General features: G+C 47.3%; 1 protein-coding gene across 2 annotated transcripts in view; it reads right to left on the bottom strand.

Moving 5' to 3' along the window:
• The window catches only part of DIPK1A (divergent protein kinase domain 1A), a 228,858-nt gene extending 220,471 nt beyond the window's left edge, over positions 1–8,387 (bottom strand). For both annotated transcript variants that reach the window (XM_068242602.1, XM_068242603.1), the window contains exon 1: positions 8,260–8,387. The gene's annotated coding sequence lies outside the window, so the exon portion shown is untranslated. The remainder of the gene's footprint in view (positions 1–8,259) is intronic.
• Positions 8,388–23,327: the final 14,940 nt, after the last annotated feature.

The following is a 23,327-nucleotide window of genomic DNA, read 5'->3' as shown; positions in this document are numbered from 1 at the left end:
ATGTATACAGAAATTTTACTTTATTTGAAAAATGTCAGCACAGAAAGTTAAAAAAATGATTTTTTTGCCAAAATTCATGTCTTTTTTGCTGAATATAATAAAAAGTAAAAATCGCAGGAGCAATCAAATAGCACCAAAAGAAAGCTTTAGTAGTGAGAAGAAAAGGAGCTAAAATTCATTTAGGTGGTAGGTTATATGAGCGAGCAATAAACCGTGAAAGCTGCAGTGGTCTGAATGGAAAAAAAGGATCTGGTCCTTAAAGAAAACCTGAACTGAAAATTAAAAGTCAAAATAAGCATACACAAGTCATACTTACCTTCCATGTAGTCTACTCCTCAGTGTCTTTCTCCTGTCCCGCATCCTGTTTGTTCACTGTGATCAAGGGAATTTTCCGTCCTCCATTTTGAAAATGGCCATTACCCATAACAGCTTTCTGGTCAGCACACTGTTAAACTGTAACATCGCCCACTTGAGCCATAGGGTAACATGGACATTACCTGGTACATGAGTTTTCCTCTCAGCTATAACCGACAGCAACTGATATTTTACTGACAGCAACTGATATGTTTCAGATCTGACAAAATATTGTCAGAACTGGAAGGGATCATTGTCAGAAGAAAATGGTGCGCTTCTGAAAGGAACTGATGGCAAGGTACCTATGTAATGTTCATGTGAAGTTACCTCATGTGTTTATTTTAAATATTTTTACTCAGTACAGGTTCTCTTTAAGGGGTAGAAAGACTGTGGTCCTCAAGTGGTTAAACATAGCTTTAAAGAGAATCTGTATTGTTAAAATCGCACAAAAGTAAACATACCAGTGCGTTAGGGGACATCTCCTATTACCCTCTGTCACAATTTCGCCGCTCCTCGCCGCATTAAAAGTGGTTAAAAACCGTTTTAAAAAGTTTGTTTATAAACAAACAAAATGGCCACCAAAACAGGAAGTAGGTTGATGTACAGTATGTCCACACATAGAAAATACAACCATACACAAGCAGGCTGTATACACCCTTCCTTTTGAATCTCAAGAGATCATTTGTGTGTTTATTTCCCCCTGCAGCTATCTTCCACTAAAGTGTCAGGCTGTCTCTTCCTGCAGAATGCAGACAGCTCTGCCTGTATGTTATTCCTCGGTATGTGAAAGCCCAGCCAGCTCAGAGGAGGATTTATCCAGCTTGTAAAAGATAAGAGAGAAGCTGCCCTAACCTAAATAATACACAGGCAGTGTGCAGAGAGGGGCCTGGAGGGGGGAGATGCATCACAGAACCACAACACTGAAGAACTTGGCAGCCTTCCAGACACAGGCCGACAAGTCTGACAAGAGAGAGATAAGTTGATTTATTACAGAGATGGTGATAGTAGAACGTGCTGCAGTAAGCCAGAACACATTAGAATAGCTTTTGGAACTTGTAGGATGATAAAAAAACAGGATGCAATTTTTGTTACGGAGTCTCTTTAAAGTACCTTGTTAGGAGCCCATTCACTGGTTACCTTCTATGACTAAGGAGCCATTTCTGCTCCGATACGCATAATCATTTGTTACCGAGTGTCCACAGATGTTGCAATAACAATTGGACTTTTATCCATTTATCCGGAGTGGAAGGGTCATCCTTTTCTACACTATCTTCTATGGACTACTGATCCCTTGCTTCCGGTCGGAGGATAATGTGAGTGTTGTGGTTGTAGTGGCCCTTTCTTCTACTGGTCACATTATGCACCACAAGCTGCAGTATTGTTCCAGAGATTCCGTCTGTGTCTGCCCGCTTGCTGTCTGAACAATAAAATGAGGTAACTCAGGCAGAAGCTCCACCCACACAGACCTTTCTCAAGTCATCTGGTTCTGGTCATATGATCACAATTTTAAGACAGAAAATTTCACTGCAGAATCCCATTTCGTACAAAAAAAGTAAAACACTAATAAGTGATCATTATAAATCTGCGCCAGGGTATGGGCTTGAAATGCCAAACTGAACATAAATTCAAGCCTCTCCAAGTACAATATTTTCAACATCATAAGGTAATACCCATTCCAAATACTCTTCTCACCTTCCCCACTCCTGATTACGTTGCTCCAGGACCCTCTGCTCACGTTAAAAACCTCAAGATTTGAAACTGAAATGTGACCTCTGAGTCTGCATGGCCATACTGAGGCTTAATGATTGGTCACACAAGTACCCCATATAACACTATCATAATCAGTTAGCCCGTGGATCTGAAACAAAAAGTGCCTTATGGTGCCATCTGTACATAGAGCAGTATCACTATAGTTGCTAACATTTACCAATCATGGAATCATCATTGCACTACACAGCAGAGATGAGCATATTAGCCACCGAACTCAGAGACTATAGCTGAGCATTCAGACATTCTCCTTTTTTGGAAATTCATGTATACACAGCTTTGTTTAAGAAATCAGAAGAGGAAACTAACATGAATAGGATCATTGGGGGGGGTGGGGGGATCATCTATTTATACTTTAAAGTGTGCTTTTTTCCTTTGCCTGTCTGACAAACTACTGTGGTATTTTACTCAAATTTACACACAAACAAGGATCAAAGCTTTGTCCAAATACAACTTTTTTTGCTTTTTGAAGCCACAGCTCTTTTATTTGGAAAGCAATCCAACATCATTTAATAGATACATCTGATGACAGTAGCGTGCCAATTATTTGAGGTTCCACCTGTAGTTACCAACAGCAAAAGGCTTCCACGCTGTTGAATTTTTACTATGGAAACACAGAAGATGTACAGATGGCTATAAAGAAAACTAATAGTAAAAGTACTGCTGTTGCCAGAGCAATAACTGCAGAAATTAAACAAGATCTCCAACTGGTTGCTCTAGTTGACTTCTCTGAATTTACTATAGTTTCATTTGCTCCCATTGATAAACAAAGTCTAACTAATTAATTTTGGCTAAGACATTTTCAATATCAATGTATTAAATATCACAGCACAAAAACAGCATTGTTTGCCATGAATTGGCCGAGTGCAGAGCTGCTGCCAAGCAATTAGTGGTATTGCTACCATCCAGAGTTAGACTGGCCATACACACATAGACTGCCACCCAATAGACAAAGCAATCGATCCATGTCTGATCCAAATCTGAACAGAGAGGGATCAATTCCTACCACTCACATCATTATTATCCTCTATAATAAAAGTGTCTCTGCGTCCCATGTCCCTGTGTGTGTGTTTTTCTTTACTGCACATGTGCAGGGAGGGATGAAGAGACACTGAAGGGGAGGAAGGGGCAGGGATGTGCGCGTGATCGTGTGCAGCGGCTGTGCGGCGGACGTACACGTGCTCAACGGGAAGGCGCGCAGTGACAGACCTAGAACGTTTTTAAACGGGCTAAGGTCACTAGTTATTAATATTTATACAGTGATGACATCTTCCGCAACGTTTTACAGAGTTTATATAGTCATATCACTAACTGTCCCTCAGAGGGGCTCACATTCTAATCCCTACCATAGTCATATGTACAGCATAAGTCTAGGGCCAATTAAGGGGGAAGCCAATTAACTTTTCTGTATGTTTTTAGGATGTGGGAGAAAACCCAAGCAGAAATGTGGAGAACATAGAATCTCCGGGCAGACAGTGCCATGGAAGGGATTCAAACCGGGGACCCAGCGCTGCAAGACGAGAGAGCTATCATACTGCTTTTCACTAGATATCAGCATGAAATGTATTAAAAAAAAAATCAAATGGCAGCATTGCACTGCTTGATGCAGTGCAACACTATTGGCAAACAAACGAAGGCTGCTCCTGCTCCACCCCTAATCGACGGATATTTTCCGTCTGGTCCGATCAATAATTGTGATCGATTTTGCGTAAAATATAACAATAACAATCACCAATATGCCTAACACTAACCTTCTTACCGATATGCCCAATGGCCCTTTCCCACGAGCAGTCGATAGGCATGCCTGCCAACTGCTCACTGAGCACGCAGTTCAACTGCCTGTTGAAAAGAGCCCTCACACTAACCCTCTTACCGATCTGTCAAACACTGACCCTCTTACCGATCTGTCAAACACTGACCCTCTTACCCATATGTCAAACACTGACCCTCTTACCCATATGTCAAACACTGACCCTCTTACCCATATGTCAAACACTGACCCTCTTACCCATATGTCAAACACTGACCCTCTTACCCATATGTCAAACACTGACCCTCTTACCCATATGTCAAACACTGACCCTCTTACCCATATGTCAAACACTGACCCTCTTACCCATATGTCAAACACTGACCCTCTTACCCATATGTCAAACACTGACCCTCTTACCCATATGTCAAACACTGACCCTCTTACCCATATGTCAAACACTGACCCTCTTACCCATATGTCAAACACTGACCCTCTTACCCATATGTCAAACACTGACCCTCTTACCCAAATGTCAAACACTGACCCTCTTACCCATATGGCAAACACTGACCCTCTTACCCATATGGCAAACACTGACCCTCTTACCCATATGTCAAACACTGACCCTCTTACCCATATGTCAAACACTGACCCTCTTACCCATATGTCAAACACTGACCCTCTTACCCATATGTCAAACACTGACCCTCTTACCCATATGTCAAACACTGACCCTCTTACCCATATGTCAAACACTGACCCTCTTACCCATATGTCAAACACTGACCCTCTTACCCATATGTCAAACACTGACCCTCTTACCCATATGTCAAACACTGACCCTCTTACCCATATGTCAAACACTGACCCTCTTACCCATATGTCAAACACTGACCCTCTTACCCATATGTCAAACACTGACCCTCTTACCGATATGTCAAACACTGACCCTCTTACCGATATGTCAAACACTGACCCTCTTACCGATATGTCAAACACTGACCCTCTTACCGATATGTCAAACACTGACCCTCTTACCGATATGTCAAACACTGACCCTCTTACCGATATGTCAAACACTGACCCTCTTACCGATATGTCAAACACTGACCCTCTTACCGATATGTCAAACACTGACCCTCTTACCGATATGTCAAACACTGACCCTCTTACCGATATGTCAAACACTAACCCTCTTACCCATATGTCAAACACTAACCCTCTTACCCATATGTCAAACACTGACCCTCTTACCCATATGTCAAACACTCACCCTCTTACCGATATGTCAAACACTAACCTCATACTGATACTCCTAACACTAACCTCATACTGATACTCCTAACACTAGCCTCATACTGATACTCCTAACACTAGCCTCATACTGATACTCCTAACACTAGCCTCATACTGATACTCCTAACACTAGCCTCATACTGATACTCCTAACACTAGCCTCATACTGATACTCCTAACACTAGCCTCATACTGATACTCCTAACACTAACCTCATACTGATACTCCTAACACTAACCTCATACTGATACTCCTAACACTAACCTCATACTGATACTCCTAACACTAACCTCATACTGATACTCCTAACACTAACCTCATACTGATACTCCTAACACTAACCTCATACTGATACTCCTAACACTAACCTCATACTGATACTCCTAACACTATCCCTCTTACTGATCTGTCAAACACCAACCCTCATACCGATACGCCTAACACTAACCTCATACTGATACTCCTAACACTAGCCTTCAAACAAATATGTCCAACACTAAACCTCAAACCAATTTGCCTAACACTACCCCTCATACCCATTTGCCTAACACTAACCCTCATGCCGATATGCCTAACCAATCACTTGCTACTTAAAGAGTAACTGTCAGGCTGCAGAAGCTAATTTAAACCTCTATTCTCCTGTGTTAAACAGTTTAGAAGGAAGCCATAAAGCCATTAGTGAAGATAAAAATCTCAGTTACCTTTGATGTGTGCTTATCAGCAAGGCTGTTATAGACCCATAAGGACGCAAGCCGCATACTAAACTGCAAAGCATTCTGGGGCCCTCCCCTCGGCTGCTAATGAGACGTTACAGCAGCTTGTAATCAGTCCAGCGCGTAGCACTGATAAATCTCCGGGCAGAGTACACTGCAGGAGTCAGCTATTGTTCCTAGCCACATGGCTCATTAATATTCACTGCACACTGTGTTGTTCAAGTACGAGCTTATCTGTGATCAGGAAGCAGGCAGGACATGACGACACATTTGACAGAAAAACATGGAGCCTGCCATGAGCTGTCAGGAGCATCTATCTCTGCATATACTATATACAAATTCTGTGAAATCCAAACGTGGACAGTGAAATGCATATGTAATGTAAGTACAGCCAATCTTTAGCTACTGATATATGTGTTTATTTTCTCTGAGACCTTATACCTAACAGCTCCTCTTTAAAGAGACTCTAACAATTTTTTCAGCCTTAGTTCTTCTATCCTATAAGTTCCTATGCCTGTTCTAATCTGCTCTGGCTTACTGCAGTCTTTCCTAACTGCACTGTCTCTGTAATAAATCAATGTATCTTTCCTCTGTCCTGTTTGTCGGGCTAAAGCTTGATTGTGTGGAATGTGCAGGGCTGCTTGTGATTGGTAGAAGCGATACACACCCTCTGCAGGCCCCCTGCATACTCTGAATGACTCATACACTATGCTTAGCTGAGCCTATTAGAAGCTGGTTAGTTTGTTTGTAAACACTGCCTAAAACTGTTAATTACAAGCCAGGATTGCAGCAGAGAGTGGCAGAAACAGCACAGAGGGGCACAGGAGAAAATAATGAATAGAATGGTATGCTTTTTATTGTAAGAATATTAGAGTACAGATTCTCTTTAAGCTGCTCACACTCAGTCTACTTGCCAAGATAGCCGTGCCAAACTAAAACTCCCTGGCTCCCCATTGAGCCCCGCACCACTTACTGATCACTTGCCAAGAACTTCTACCAGTAGCCGGATGTTGCTGAACACTTGCACTACTCTTCAGTTTAGTCTTTCTGCTGACCGAAGTCCTGCACCAAAAACTACCACCCTGGCTCCCCATAGCCACAATTACCATTGCGGTCTATGGAATAAAGTGCTGGTTACTGTGGTGTGAAAATGAACTGCTTTGTGAAAATGATCAGTTAATGCATTTGACAGGTCCATTTCCAAGCTACATATAATTTAAAAAATCTGCATTGACACAAAATAATTCTCTCTATAACTGAATTGCACAGAAAATAATATTTCCAAATAGAAGCAGCAGCATATGTGCTTTAATCAAACTCTACTCTTTCAGAATAGAAGAGTGAGGTATGTAAACATTCTTATCTTATCATTCTACAAACCATTTCAGGTACACTTTGTTTTATCTAAACTTTAGCTTTCAATTTTTAGTATTATGCACAGGTCTGGTTAAGGGGTAATGACAGTACCGCTAGAATACCAGTAATAATGAATAATAAATAATAAAGTGTTGGGTACCTAATGCTTATTTCTATTGAAATTGGGGGAGGGGCGATTTTGGGTAGTACCATAGTTAAGAAGGGCTGCATGTAAAGTAGGGTTCAAGTGGGAAGGCGGGGGGTGGGGGTTTGTAGAGATTAGGATATAGGTAGGGTGGGTGAGAACAGGAGGCAGCAGATAAGAATACATTGGGACAGCACAATCATTTCTGCTATTTTACATCCACAGGCTCAGCATTATTAGTATTAAACAAGTGTACACTTCCAACCCCCTATCCTTCAATCAATTACCAGTTTGAATGAAATAAACCATTTAAAAATTACGGTGAAAAAAAAAAAGTTTATGATTTACAGCTATTAAATCATCAGCAAGCTACCCCATTGCCAGTGCACATAACCACATATGCAGAACCAAAAAGGATAAACAGGCAATTCATTTTGCTATATGCCTCCCAGGAGTCTAATCTATTAAAGAGCACCAATTCAAACGTCTGTAGAAACAAACACTGTGCCATGGATCCGCAGATCCTACACGAGCTCCATAGCAATGCAAGCTTAGGGAGCTATGCCCATTAGCAGAAGTTGTGCCTGCCCCTGCAATAGCCCTTCTCTCTCATTTCAGAAAATAGACAGAAGAATAACACAGAAGTGCTGCCAGCTGCACTGCTTTCCTGACAGATGCGAAGCACTGCTAATGGCTGACTACACGCACATAATGCCCAATGCATGTCAGTGTGACCTCAGTCCTACAGGGTCCCCCCAATAGCATCCCTGTATCAGGCTCAGTGCTGCCTATCATGCATAGAGTGGTATGCCTGGCAGAGGCTACCAGCTGGCTGCTATACAGCAGTGCAGGCAGAGGACAGAGCATTGCTTTACCTGAGCTGTGACTGGCATGGTCAGGGCACTGGAGCTTCTGCTTGCTGGAGCTGCTGCTGTCTTCTATCTCTACACGTTAGGCTCAGAGCTCTGGGAAGCTCTCGGCTGGAGACGGCTCTGTCAGATCTCGCGAGATTGCGCTGCTCAGCCGGCTTCTCGCGTTGTTTGATGTTACAGTTACATTCCCAGCATAGTTAGAATGTGACAGCCCGGGGCGCTCTTCGCCAGGCTTTACAACTTGGCCAGCGCTTTGCTTAATCTATGTAAGTGGTTACAGCAGCTCGTCAGCTGTTCTAGCTGCGAGACATCGTTCTAGTAATGTCGCAGCATCCAGGCAGGGTGGAAGTTGCAAGTTTATTCCAGTCCAGACAGTTCTAGCAGGCATTCTAATCGCTCACACATTCCATATATTGCAAATTCCTCTTCTGTTGGGGAAAATGCATCCCTTTTATACAATAATAATTCACAGCTTACTTTATTTTGTGGTTTAAAAAACAAAAACCGATGCCCATATCTCCCAACTACTGGAGCCAGGAGAAATGGATACCAGACACGCCCTGCCAGGGCCGGGCCGAGGCATAGGCTGGAGAGGCTCCAGCCTCAGGGCGTAGTGTAGGGGGGGGGGGGGCAGAATTCATTCAGCTGTCATTTCTAATTGTGTTTGAAGCAGAAAGAAATAAGAAAAGGAGATGCATGGCAGTGACTGCAAGCCAGATAACTAGATATTAAGGTGTTGGGGAGGTTGTGGGCCCATGGGGGCCTCTTAGTCTAATAGCAATCAGTGTGTGACGGCTGGGGTGGCAGGGATGGAGGGGCGCACTTTGGTGTCTCAGCCTTGGGTGCTGGAGGACCTTCTCCCGGCTCTGCGCCCTGCGCACACTTTTAACCATGCCTCAATTTTACATGTGCCACATTAAACTAATGGAAACTGCAGCAGCAATTTCCATTAGTGCGATCCGATTGCGATGCGATTTTGGTCAAAGCGCAATCGTCGTCCTGCCGCGTTTTGTATGCGATTGAGCTGGACTATAATGAGTATAGTAGCTCAATCGCACTCGCATGGTGGAAATTGAAACGCGATCGGAATCGTGATCGCATTTTATAGTGGAAAAGAGCCCTTAGTCTCGGGTGGGCAGTAGCCCTCCGGTATCCATGCCTCATTCATTTTGATAAAGGTGAGGTACTGAACACTTTTGTGACTTATGCCACTTCTATTCTCAGTGACAATGCCTCCAGCTGCACTGAAGGTCCTTTCTGACAGGACGCTTGCGGCAGGGCAAGACAGAAGTTGGATGCCAAATTGTGACAGCTCTGGCCACAGGTCAAGCCTGCGCACCCAGTAGTCCAAGGGTTCATCGCTGCTCACAGTGTCTACATCCACACTTAAAGGGAAGGTTTAGGGACTGTTTAAAAAAAATAAAAATCCGCATCCACTTACCTGGGGCTTCCTCCAGCCCGTGGCAGGCAGGAGGTGCCATCGGCGCCGCTCCGCAGGCTGCCGGTGGCCGACCCGACCTGGCCAGGCCGGCGGCCAGGTCGGGCTCCTTCCGCGTTCCAAAATGCGCCTCACGGCGGCGCACTGACGTCATCGGATGTCCTCCGGGCTTTACTGCGCAGGCTCAGAACTACTGAGCCTGCGCAGTAAAGCCCGGAGGACGTCCGATGACGTCAGCGCGCCGCCGTGAGGCGCATTTTGGAGCGCGGAAGGAGCCCGACCTGGCCGCCGGCCTGGCCAGGTTGGGTCGGCCACCGGAGACCACCGGCAGCCTGCGGAGCGGCGCCGAGGGCACCTCCTGCCTGCCACGGGCTGGAGGAAGCCCCAGGTAAGTGGATGCGGATTTTTATTTTTTTTAAACAGTCCCTGAACCTTCCCTTTAAAGCTAATGTGAACCGTTAAAAAAAAAAAAAGTCAGATACTCACCTAAGGAGAGGGGGGCTCTGGGTCCCATAGAGCACTCCCTCTCCCCGTGCCCACTGCTGTCCTGGCACCCCCGTAGCAGTCAAATACCGCTGTCTCCCGGCCGAAGTGAGGCTTCGGAAATGCTTCGGGAGCCCGAGTGCTCCCGAAGACGGGCTGCTCTACACTGCGTAAGCCCGCGCCCTCCATGACGCACTCGCATGTGCGCCGCCTGTCTTCGGGAGGACTCCGCTCCCGAAGACTTCTGAAGTACCCTCGGCGAGGGATGCGAACGAAGGAGCCAGCGCAGCACCGGGAGAGGAGAGGGATGGCTCATTAGGACCGAGCCTTCCCTCTCCTTAGGTGAGTATCTGCCCTTTTTTTTTTAATACGGGGTTACATTATCTTTAAGACCAGGTTGTCGGCTACCTGTCGGTCCAGGTGTTGGTAGAGGGTGGATCCGGAAGGGCTAAGGCGAGGCGTTTGACTAAAGAATGTCCGCATGTCCGACATCACCATGAGATCGCTGGAGCGTCCTGTCCTTGCCTGCGTGGACATGGGAGAAGGATTACTGGCAGTGGTACATTTATTGTGTTGTGCTGTGACATCACCCTTAAACGCATTGTAAAGCATAGTTGCCAGCTTGCTTTGCAAGTGCTGCATCCTTTCTGCCTTCAGGTGAGTTGGAAACATGTCTGCCACTTTGTGCCTATAGCAAGGGTCTAGTAGCGTGGCCACCCAGTACAGTTCATACCACTTGAGTTTTTTAATACGGGGGTCCCTCCTCAACAGGCTGGACAGCATGAAAGACGCTATCTGCACAAAGTTGGATGCAGATGTACTATCCATCTCCTCTTGCTCTTCCTCAGTGACATCAGGTAAGTCCTCCTCCTGCCCCCAGCCACTAACAATACCACGGGAACTTCGAGCAGCACAAGCCTCCTGCGACGCCTGCTGCGGTTGTTCTTCTGCCACTGCCTCCTCCTCCAAGGAAACACCTTCCTCCTCCTCCCCCTCTGTGCTGCCGCAGGTGTTGAGGAAACATCTAATTCTGATTTAAATTGCTCCCACAACTGTTCCTGCCTTAACTATTCCTCTTCACGCTCCTCCACAGCTTGATCCACCACTCTACGCACGGCACGCTCCAGTAAGTACACGCACATAATGCCCAATGCATTAAGTAAGCGTACAGGATCAAGTCGCTGAAGGTGCCTTCACTGCGACTCACCAGGTTGGTTACCTCCTCAAACGGCCGTCGTACCTGGCATGCAGCATAGGCCCTGGGGAGATGGGGCTGTGTAGCTGGAGAGGAGATCGCAGCACCAGTAGAGTTGAACTGCCACTCAGCCAAGGAGGAGGAGGAGGAGGAGGACGACAGCGAAGAGGATGTGGCAGGAGGCCTGCCTGCAAGGTGTGAAGGTGTCACAAGTTGGTCCGCTGCACAGCCACGTACTCCCTGCTTGCCATCGGTCACCAGGTTGACCCAATGGGCTGTGTAAGTAATGTACCTGCCCTGACCGTGCTTGGCAGACCAGGCATCCGTGGTCAGGTGGACCCTTGACCCAACACTGTGTGCCAGAGATGACACCACTTGCCTCTCAACTTCACGGTACAGTTTGGGTATCACCTTTTTAGAAAAATAATTGCGGCCTGCCTGGTATCTTTCACTGTGGTGTCCCAATGGCCACAAATTTATGGAAGGCCTCAGAGTCCACCAGCTTGTATGGTAACAGCTGGCGAGCTGTTCCGCCACGCCAGCTGTCAGACGCCGGGCAAGGGAATGGCTGGCAAAAATTGGCTTCTTCCGCTCAAAGATTTCCTTCATGGACACCTGGCTGCTGTGGGCAGAGGAGCAGGAACAGCTGAAGGTCAGAGGTGGAGTGGAGGAGGGTGGCTGTGAAGGTGCTAGGGAGAAAGCGGCTGAAGATACTGCACCTGGAGGAGGAAGAGGAGAAGGAGGGTGGCTTTTCTTTTGTGTGCTGCTTTTGCTCAGGTGCTCTTCCCATTGCAGTTTGTGCCTTTTCTCCATGTGCCTTCGTAAGGCACTTGTCCCTACGTGAGTGTTGGCCTTTCCACAGCTCAATTTTTGGAGGCAGAGAGAACAGATGGTATTGCTCCGATCTGAGACAGACACATAAAAAAAATTTCAAACCGCTGAGCCCCCCTGGAGTGATGGCACTATGGTGGCATCAGCAGCTGACGTTGAAGGGCATGTTGGCTGGCTGTACATAGGTGGCGATACATGGCACCGGACACTGCCACCAGCTGTTTCTGACGACAAGCTCCTCCTGCTTCTTTCAGGAACTCGTCTCCTCCTACTCCTCCTCTGAACTGTCCCCTTGGTCATCTTGTCTATTAGGAACCCATGTGGGATCCGTATCATCATAATCATCCTGCCCAGCTTCGCTTGCCTCAGACATCTCCAAAACTGCACCAATAGCAGGTACTTCATCCACCTCCTCCTCACACGTTACGTCCATAGTGTCGCCGCCTAACTCAAACATATGAGGTGGTGTAACTTGTTTAGCGCCATCATCTGGTTGTAACAATAATGGGTGTGAATCAGTTAGTTTCCCACCAATTAACTCCTGCGAAGTGTCAAATGCAATGGATGTGGTGCTTATAGTAGCGCTGGTGGCTGCGTAGATGAGGTGTTCTGTGTTAAATAGTCAACCACGTCCTGACAAACTTGGGAGTTGATGGGACGTGCCTTCTTCTGAGCACTGTACTTTGGGCCAGGGCTGCACAAAATCACATCAACATGACCTCGCACAGACCTGCCAGGTGGCCTTCCTCTGGGCCTGCCTCTATCTCTGCCTCTACCTGTTTTGTCTGTTGTGTCCATATCGGGGGGGGGGGGGGGGGATGAAGTGAAAGGTATGCACTGACTTGACTAATATAATGTGCAGTCACACAGGTGCAGTTAACAGGTATGCACGGATTGGTATATCACACTGCGTGCACTGAACACAACAGGTAGGTGTATGCAGTGATGAGGTGGGTGCACTGAACACAACAGGTAGGTATATGCAGTGATGGGTATTACAATGTGCACCTATCACACACAGACAGGTAGCAGACAGGCACAGTGACACTGTGTGCGCTCAACTCACGTAGGTAGGTCGGTGCACTGTGAACAACAGGTAGGTAGGTAGGTATATGCAGTGATGGGTATTACAATGTGCACCTGTCACACACAGACAGGTAGCGGACAGGCACAGTCGCACTGCGTGCACTCAGCTCACGTAGGTAGGTGGGTGCACTGTGAACAACAGGTAGGTATATGCAGTAATGGGTATTACAATGTGCACCTGTCACACACAGACAGGTAGCGGACAGGCACAGTGACACTGCGTGCACTTAGCTCACGTAGGTAGGTGGGTGGGTGCACTGTGAACAACAGGTAGGTAGGTATATGCAGTGATGGGTATTACAATGTGCACCTGTCACACACAGACAGGTAGCGGACAGGCACAGTGACACTGCGTGCGCTCAGCTCACGTAGGTAGGTGGGTGCACTGTGAACAACAGGGAGGTATATGCAGTAATGGGTATTACAATGTGCACCTGTCACACACAGACAGGTAGCGGACAGACACAGTGACACTGCGTGCGCTCAGCTCACGTAGGTAGGTGGGTGCCCTGTGAACAACAGGGAGGTATATGCAGTGATGGGTATTACAATGTGCACCTGTCACACACAGACAGGTAGCGGACAGGCACAGTGACACTGCGTGCGCTCAGCTCACGTAGGTAGGTGGGTGCCCTGTGAACAACAGGGAGGTATATGCAGTGATGGGTATTACAATGTGCACCTGTCACACACAGACAGGTAGCGGACAGGCACAGTGACACTGCGTGCGCTCAGCTCACCTAGGTAGGTGGGTGGGTGCACTGTGAACAACAGGTAGGTAGGTATATGCAGTGACGGGTATTACAATGTGCACCTGTCACACTCAGACAGGTAGCGGTCAGGCACAGTGACACTGCGTGCGCTCAACTCACGTAGGTAGGTGGTTGGGTGCACTGTGAACAACAGGGAGGTAGGCAGGGGTCGAGTCCTGCGTGAATGCGGGGAAACGACATCCACTCACTTTTTTGGGAGAGTGGACGCCGTCCACCCTAGCACCCTGGAGGGGAGCAGCACAGTGGAGAGGAGCATTCTGCACAGCGTAGGTAAGGCCAACGATTGCGGCGGTGGGCATCAGTGGGCGGGACTTCCTTCCTCCAGTGTTCCGGCGAGTTGACGCTGTGCGTGCCGCTGCTCTGGTCTTCACTAGACCAGACTAGCTGCACGCACAGCGTCAACTCGCCGGAACACTGGAGGAGGTAAGTCCCGCCCACTGATGCCCGCCGCCAGCCACCGCCGCAATTGTTATGGAGGGGAGAGCCAGGGAGAGGAGCCCCAAGGTGAAGGAAGAGGGGGGGAGATGTCCGCCCTTCCCCACGCTGAGCACAATTCTCCTCTCCACTGTGCTGCTCCCCTCCAGCTGGGGGGACACCTGGCTACCAATTCTGGGGACACCTATACACCTGGCTATCCTGTGGACACCTATACACCTGGCTACATATACTGGGGACACCTATACACCGGGCTACATATACTGGGGACACCTATACACCTGGCTACATATACTGGGGACACCTATACACCTGGCTACATATACTGGGGACACCTATACACCTGGCTACATATACTGGGGACACCTATACACCTGGCTACATATACTGGGGACACCTATACACCTGGCTACATATACTGGGGGCACCTATACACCTGGCTATACTGGGGACACCTGAACATCTGGTTACATATACTGGGGACACCTGGCTATACTGGGGACACCTATACACCTGGCTACCTATTCTGGTGACATCTCTACATCTGGCCACCTATTCTGGGAACAACTATACACATGGCTACTTATACTGGGGACACCTATAGACCTGGCTAGCTATACTAGGGGTACCTATTTTGGGGGAACTGCTGTCAGATCTGTATTTTTTGGGAACCGCTGATGCCAGATTACGAGTATTTTGGGGAACCGCTGCCGGATTGTGTATGTTGGGGGACCACTGCTGCCAGATTACATGTATTTTGGGTGTTACGTGTATTTTGGGTGATCCACTACCAGGTTTCACGTATTTTGGGGAACTGCTTCCAGATTATGTGTATGTTGGGGGAACTGCTGCTGCCAGATTGTCTATTTTGGGGGAACCACTGCCATATTATCTGTATTTTAGAGGAACCTCTGCCAGATTATGTGTATTTTTGGTGAAATGCTGTCAGATTACATCTACTTTTTGGGGATACACTACGACAGAGCTCAAACTTCCCCTGGCAGACCTTTTATACCACTGCTAAGGCCATGTATATTTGGCCCCACCCATGACCACGCCCACGCTATGCTTAACCACGCCCAGGTTTTTAGGGTGAGTCCACTCACTTCTTTTTCCAGGACTAAACCCCTGTAGGTAGGTATATGCAGTGATGGGTATTACAATGTGCACCTGTCACACACAGACAGGTAGCGGACAGGCACAGTGACACTGCGTGCGCTCATCCCACGTAGGTAGGTGGTTGGGTGCACTGTGAACAACAGGTAGGTAGGTATGTATATGCAGTGATGGGTATTACAATGTGCACCTGTCACACACAGACAGGTAGCGGACAGGCACAGTGACACTGCGTGCTCTCAACTCACAAAGGTAGGTGGTTGGGTGCACTGTGAACAACAGGTAGGTAGGTATATGCAGTGATGGGTATTACAATGTGCACCTGTCACGCACAGACAGGTAGCGGACAGGCACAGTGACACTGCGTGCACTCAGCTCATGTAGGTAGGTGGGTGCACTGTGAACAACAGGTAGGTAGGTACAGTATATGTAGTACTGGGTATTACAATGTGCACCTGTCACACACACAGGTAGTCACTGAATGTGCTGGGCCTGGCAGTGGCACACACACACAGTATGAATTATCAAGGCTGTCTATGCACACAAGTGTCAGTGGGACACACAGAAAAAAAAATAGATCACAAGAACAAGATTAGCTCTCAAAAGAGCTGTTGTGGGGTGCTATTTTAGCAATAAGAATCAGCAAGGAGCAAGCTAAGAAGCCTACAAGAGCCTAACTAATCTTTCCCTATGAGAGTCTGCAGCAGCAGCTGTCCCTTCTCTATTTACTGCAGGCACACGAGTGAGTAAAATGGCCAGCAATGCCTGCCTTTTATAAGGGGGGGGGGGGGGGGTGGCTCCAGGAGGGAGTGTAGCCTGATTGGCTACAATGTGCCTGCTGACTGTGATGTAGAGGGTCAAAGTTGACCCTAATGGTGCATTATGGGGGCGAACCGAACTTCCTGAAAAGTTTGCGGTTCTCCGCGATCGCGAACCCCCGGAAGTTCGCCTGGAACCGTTTGGGCCATCTCTAGTGCTAAGCAGTGTTGCAGCTAAGACGGTATAGTCCCCAGTGCACCTTATATATAACAATTGATATGACGCACAAAAACCTGCCAAGGACAACCACAGTATCTGAGGCGCAAGAAGGGGATGGGGAACAGTTTGTTAATGATAACTACTATTCAAAGCATCTATAGAAGTGATTATTACCAGCACAGGACCAATAAAGAGCTAATACTGGGGTTGAGAGAGGGCCCCTCATGGTCCCTCTAGCCCAAGGGCCCCGATGCAGCCGAAACCTCTGCACCCCCTATTGCTATGCCACTGGTGCTTAGTAAGGATAGTGAATGAGATGCAAATTATGATGAAGTCTCTGGAGCATCCAATGGCGTCGCTCTACCGTGGTAGCTATATTTTTTAAGCTTCAGGTTTACTTTAAATATTAAATGCAAACTCTAAATTACTGCATTGCTGATTTTGAATGCAGTGTGTCTTTCTAGGTTGCTTCTGAATTTTTCATGACTCTCCACAGGTGGCGTATTTTGACTAAATATTTTCAACATAGAGGCGTCTCTCTTCCTCATTACAATAAGTTGGGAGTTAGGTGAATCCTCCGCTGATCTCTCATCGCTCATTTACTCACGTAGCAAGAACAGAGCTTCTCAGCACTCCGTACTCCAGAGAATATACATAATTACAAAGACATTTCGCAAATTAATAGCTGGATAGCAAATTGAAATGGGAAGTTAATTTTTAATAATATTACATTACAAAAAGACTATTTCAGTAGTGATGTACTTTGGTAGCATTTTTCTAAGACAGATGAAATTTTAGTACAGGTTTATTTTTATTTTTTTTATTGCAGACTCATGGCCATTGTAAAAAAGCTGTTCATTTAGACAGTAGTGAGAACTTGATCTATCTATCTATCTATCTATCTATCTATCTATCTATCTATCTATCCAGTGTCCCTATCTGTGTGGCTTCTGCTTTATGCTGGGTACACACGATAAGTTTTTCCGCTCGATTCTGCGCTCGATTTTTTTATCTTCCGCTCATTTTTCTTATCTTTTTTTTATTCACCTCTATGAGAAATCGAGCCAAAAAACAATCGGAAGGAATATCGGACATGTCGGAAATGATCTATCAAACCCATCTATCGGGAGTAAAAACGTATGGTGTATTCCCAGCATTAGGAATACACTTTCACTCTGCTGAGCTTATCTCTCTCCCAATCATACATCCTCTGCTTAGGTAGATTAGGACTAATCAGGTTATGGGCTCAGTCAGTCTATGATATTTCTAATACTCTGTAATCAAACTAAGGTCACAGTGATATCCCTGCAGTTTACATCTACCACTGAGCGTTAAGGTCCGTACACACGCCGGACTGAAGGCAACGACGGGTCCGTCGTCACCTCCCGCTGGGTGGGCGTTCCAGCGACAGTCCGGCGTGTGTACAGTCTGTCGGCGGACTGATACGGCTGTTTCTGAGCAATCCGCCGGGCGGATCGCTCAGAAACAGCCGTATCAGTCTGCAGACAGACTGTACACACGCCGGACTATCGCTGGAACACCCACCCAGCGGGAGGTGATGACGGACCCGTCGTTGCCTCCAGTCCGGCGTGTGTACGGACCTTAACAGGAGAGCAAAGCGTATTGTTGCTTTCCCAGAATTAAGGTGCCGATACATCTAGCAACTTGGCAGCTGATCTTCTATTAGAATCGATAATTATCCATGATGCGATCAATTTTGGGCCAAGCATGTGGATCGGACATGCTGGAAGATGTTGGGCCATTGTAGACGGTTGTGTGCGTGGCGGTAATGGCCAGCGATATCGGGACGAGAGACGACCGCGACGAAACCTCCGACATTGTCCCCCCAAATATTCAATGTGCCCCCCAGGCATCCAGTGCATTATAGAATAAGGCAGGGAACACACTTATCTTTCAGTTTTCTGCACACCAAGAGTGCTTCTATGCAGGGAAACGCGCAGTGTTTTTTTCACAGCAGCTGATGTAATTGATAGAGAACACTGGCAAAATGTACATAGTTATGCAGAATGTCAGGTTTTTTTCTGCGCGTGAACAACATATTAAAGAGACTCTGTATCAAAAAAAAGTTCCCCTGGGGGGTTCTCACTTTGGGAGGGGGAAACCTCAGGGTCCCAAAGAGGCTTCCTCCTCCCTTGAAGCTGCAGCCAGTCCAGCGCTGTCTCCCCCGAGGTGTCCCGGAATCCTCCCTCGACAAGCCTGATAAGCGCTGATTTATTTACCTCTCCTGGCTCCAGCGGGGGCGCTATTGCAGCTCTCCTGCACCTGCGCAGTAGAGCGGACCCGACTGAGATCGGCTATTTTCTCCTATCTCCGTGCGGAGAGCCGATACTGCGGGGAGCCCGGGAGGTAAATATTTACATCGCCGCCGTTTTTGGAGGATTTTTGCCGCCGCCGTGGGACAGAGGAAGATGGGGGAAGCCTCAATAGGTTTCGGAGGCTTCCCCCACCCGAGGTGAGTACCCCCTGGGGAGGTTTTATTATTATTATTATTATTTTTTTTTTACTTATATAGCGCCAACATCTTCCGTAGCGCTGTACATAGTACAAACAAATAATGGGGAACAAATATACATAAGAAATACAAGACACTGTACAGTCATGACATTGAATAGAATAAATACAGATACATACATAGTTGATATGTAGTTGGTACATGTACATATGTTAAGATTACAGCAGTATGAGAAACACTAGGAGGAGGTCCCTGCCCTTGCGAGCTTACAATCTAGAGGGTAGTGGGGAGGAAAGAAAAGGGAAGGAAACACAAGGATTGTGTTGTGGGTGAGCCAGTGTGCCTTCAGTGCTGCCTATAGCAAATTATAGGCTTGTCTGAACAGATGTGTTTTCAGAGTACGTTTGAAGGTTTCCAGACTCCTGGCATGATGAACCGGCTTAGGGAGAGAGTTCCAAAGGAATGGGATAGCCCGTGAGAAGTCTTGGATGCAAGAGTGAGAGGAGGTGACTAGGCTGGAGGACAAAAGGGTCTCCTGTGAGGAACGGAGGGTCCGGGCGGGGAGGTATCTGGAGATTAAAGAGGAAATGTATGGAGGTGATAGCTTGTGTAGAGCTTTGTATGCAAGTGTGAGAAGTTTAAACTGGATCCTTTGGGCAGCTGGTAACCAATGGAGGGATTGGCAGAGAGGGGCTGCCTCAGAGGATCTAGAAGAGAGGTGGATGAGACGGGCCGCAGAGTTTAGTAGGGATTGGAGAGGTGCCAGTCTGCTTTTTGGTAGACCACAGAGTAGGGTGTTGCAGTAGTCAAGACGGGAGATGATTAGGGCATGCACAAGCATTTTAGTTGCTTCTTGTGAAAGTAAGGGACGGACTCTGGAAATGTTTTTGAGGTGGAAGTAGCAGGAGGTAGTTAAAGTGTTAATATGTAGTTTAAAGGAGAGCTCAGAGTCCAGAGTTACCCCTAGGCAACGAGCTTTGGGGGTTGATGCTATTGGGGTGTTATCTACATTGATTGTGACAATGGGAGGTGGAACAGTGAGCGAAGGTGGAAATATCACAATCTCCGTTTTGCTCATATTGAGTTTAAGGAAGCGGGATGACATAAATGTAGATACAGCGGATAGACATTCGGGGACTTTTGATAGTAGTGAGGAGAGGTCGGGGCAGCGGCGTAACTAGAAATCACTGGGCCCCCCTGCGAAAATTTGGATGCCCTTGGGGCAGCGTTTCACCATTAAATAATCGTAATGCACCAGAAATTCTTCGTAAAGTGGGCAGCATTTCACCAGAAAATAATCGTAAAGTGGGCAGCATTTCACCAGAAAATAATCGTAAAGTGGGCAGCATTTCACCAGAAAATAATCGTAAAGTGGGCAGCATTTCACCAGAAATTAATCATAAAGTGGGCAGGATTTCATCATAAAATAATTGCAAAGTGGGCAGCATTTCACCATAAAATAATCGTAAAGTGGGCAGCAGTCACCAGAAAATCGCAATGTGGGCAGCGTTCACCAGAAAATTGTACAGTGGGCAGCAGTCATCAGAAAATCGCAATGTGGGCAGCATTCACTAGAACATCGTACAGTGGGCAGCAGTCACCAGAAAATCGTACAGTGGGCAGCATTCACCAGAAAATAGTACAGTGGGCAGCGTTCACCAGAAAATCGTACAGTGGGCAGCGTTCACCAGAAAATCGTATAGTGGGCAGCAGGCACCAGAAAATCATACAGTGAGCAGCAGTCACCAGAAAATCATACAGTGAGCAGCAGGCACCAGAAAATCATACAGTGAGCAGCAGTCACCAGAAAATCGCATTTGTGGGCAGCATTCACCAGAAAATCGTACAGTGGGCAACAGTCACCAGAAAATCGCAATGTGGGCAGGGTTCACCAGAAAATCGTACAATGGGCAGCAGTCACCAGAAAATCGTGATGTGGGCAGCAGTCACCAGAAAATCGTACAGTTGGCAGCAGTCACCAGAAAAATCGCAATGTGGGCAGCAGTCACCAGAAAAATTGCAATGTGGGCAGCAGTCACCAGAAAAATCGCAAAGTGGGCAGCAGTCACCAGAAAATCGCAATGTTGGAAGCAGGCACCAGAAAATCGCAATGTGGGCAGCAGGCACCAGAAAATAGTACAGTGGGCAGCACCTGGCCACCTGTAAAAAACAAACAAAAAACAATTCACTCACCTGCCTGGCAGAAGTCTCCTCTCCTGGCCTCAAATCCCCCGACGATCCTCCTGCACATCTCCCGCGCTGACAGGCAGAGTGCAGGGCTATGGCAAGATGGCTTCAAAAGCCCTGTACTGGAGACACAAATAGTCTCCAGAGCAGGGCTTTGGCAGTCATCTTGCATAGCCCTGCTCTGCTTCCCGGGAGACTGCGGCTGCTGGGAATGAACTGGCCCGGCGTCTATTAGACGCTGCGGCCAGTTCCATACCTGGCTGGAGCCTGGGGGGGGGTCCTAGAATCGGGTGGGCGCCATTGCTCCCCCTCGCACATGGCTGGCGGGCCCCGGAGCGGCCCCGGGCCCCCTGCGGCTGAGGGGGTCGCATCCCCGGTGGGGGCAGAACAATACATTTGGGTGTCATCAGCATAGAGGTGATATTGAAACCCAAAAGAGCTTATTATCTGTCCCAGGCCATGGGTGTAAATGGAAAAGAGGAGGGGTCCAAGGACGGACCCTTGTGGTATTCCCACAGACAGTGGGCACGGAGAGGAGTTGGTATTGGCATAGGAGACCATGAAAGAACGTGTAGACAGGTAAGAGTTGATCCAGGAGTGTGCTAAGCCCTTGATTCCCAGTGTTGAGAGGGTCTGGAGAAGTAGGGTATGATCAACAATGTCGAAGGCAGAAGACAGATCTAGGAGTATTAGTACCGAAAATCTGCCTTTGGCTTTAGCAACTCGGAGGTCATTGGTAACCTTAGTGAGAACGGTTTCCGTAGAGTGTTGAGGGCGGAAGCCAGACTGGAAGGGGTACAACAGAGAATTAGCAGAGAGAAAGTTAGACAACTCTGAGTAAATGTGGCATTCCAGCAGTTTGGAGGCAAAGGGAAGGAGAGAGACTGGGCGGTAATTAGAAAGGACAGTAGGGTCTAAGGAGGTTTTTTTTATTAGGGGTGTTATGATAGCTTGTTTAAATGAAGAATGGAAAATGCCAGTTGAGATGGAAAGGTTAAACAGTGTTGTTAAAGCAGGAATGAGGGGGGAGGAGAGCTGGGGGATAAGATGAGAGGGAATAGGGTCCAAGGCGCATGTAGTAAGATGAGCTTTAGAGATTAGTGAAGAAGGACGCTGTTCAGTTAAGGCGGAGAAGATTGTTAGCAGGGAGGAGGTTTGAGTGAGTGAGTGGTTATGTGGAGTGGGATAGTTGATAGTAGGGGAGCTGCCGGGCAGAGAGGAAAGAGGAAGAGGTGATTGGACCGGTGAAGAGGGTTGCTTTTGAAAGCTGTTCTGTAGTGTTTCAATTTTGCTCACAAAATATGCTGCAAAGTCTTCTGCAGACAAGCTTGTGGTTGTAGGGGGAGGCGGGGGGTGGAGAAGAGAGCTGAAGGTGTTAAAAAGTTGTTTAGGGTTATGGGATTGTGAAGAAATAAGTGTAGAGAAGTATGACTGCTTTGCAAGTGAGAGAGCGTCCCTGAGCTGGAGCAGCGGGTTTTCTTTAAAGGGAAGGTCCAAGCAAAAAAAAAAAATGAGTTTCACTTACCTGTGGCTTCTACCAGCCCCATGCAGCCATCCTGTGCCCTCGTAGTCACTCACTGCTGCTCCAGTCCCCCGCTGGCAGCTTTCTGACCTCAGAGGTCAGGGCCGAATTGTGTACATTTTTACAAATTCCCGCAAGTGCAGGACCATTAACACATACATTTTTACGCGTTAGTGGTGCAACGCGTACATTTTTGTTCCTGCACTAGCTGGAATGCGTAAAAATGTACACAATGCGGCCCTGACCTCCGAGGTCAGAAAGCTGCCAGCGGGGACTGGAGCAGCAGTGAGTGACTACGAGGGCACAGGATGGCTACATGGGGCTGGTAGAAGCCCCAGGTAAGTGAAACTCATTTTTTTTTTTTGCTTGGACCTTCCCTTTAAAGAGAATCTGTATTGTTAAAATCACACAAAAGTAAACATACCAGTGCGTTAGGGGACATCTCCTATTCCCCTCTGTCACAATTTCGCCGCTCCCCGCCGCATTAAAAGTGGTTAAAAACAGTTTTAAAAAGTTTGTTTATAAACAAACAAAATGGCCACCAAAACAGGAAG

Source organism: Hyperolius riggenbachi, chromosome 6, assembly GCF_040937935.1.
Source record: "Hyperolius riggenbachi isolate aHypRig1 chromosome 6, aHypRig1.pri, whole genome shotgun sequence".
Classification (NCBI taxonomy): Eukaryota; Metazoa; Chordata; class Amphibia; order Anura; family Hyperoliidae; genus Hyperolius; species Hyperolius riggenbachi.
This window is presented reverse-complemented; position numbering and strand designations above follow the sequence as displayed.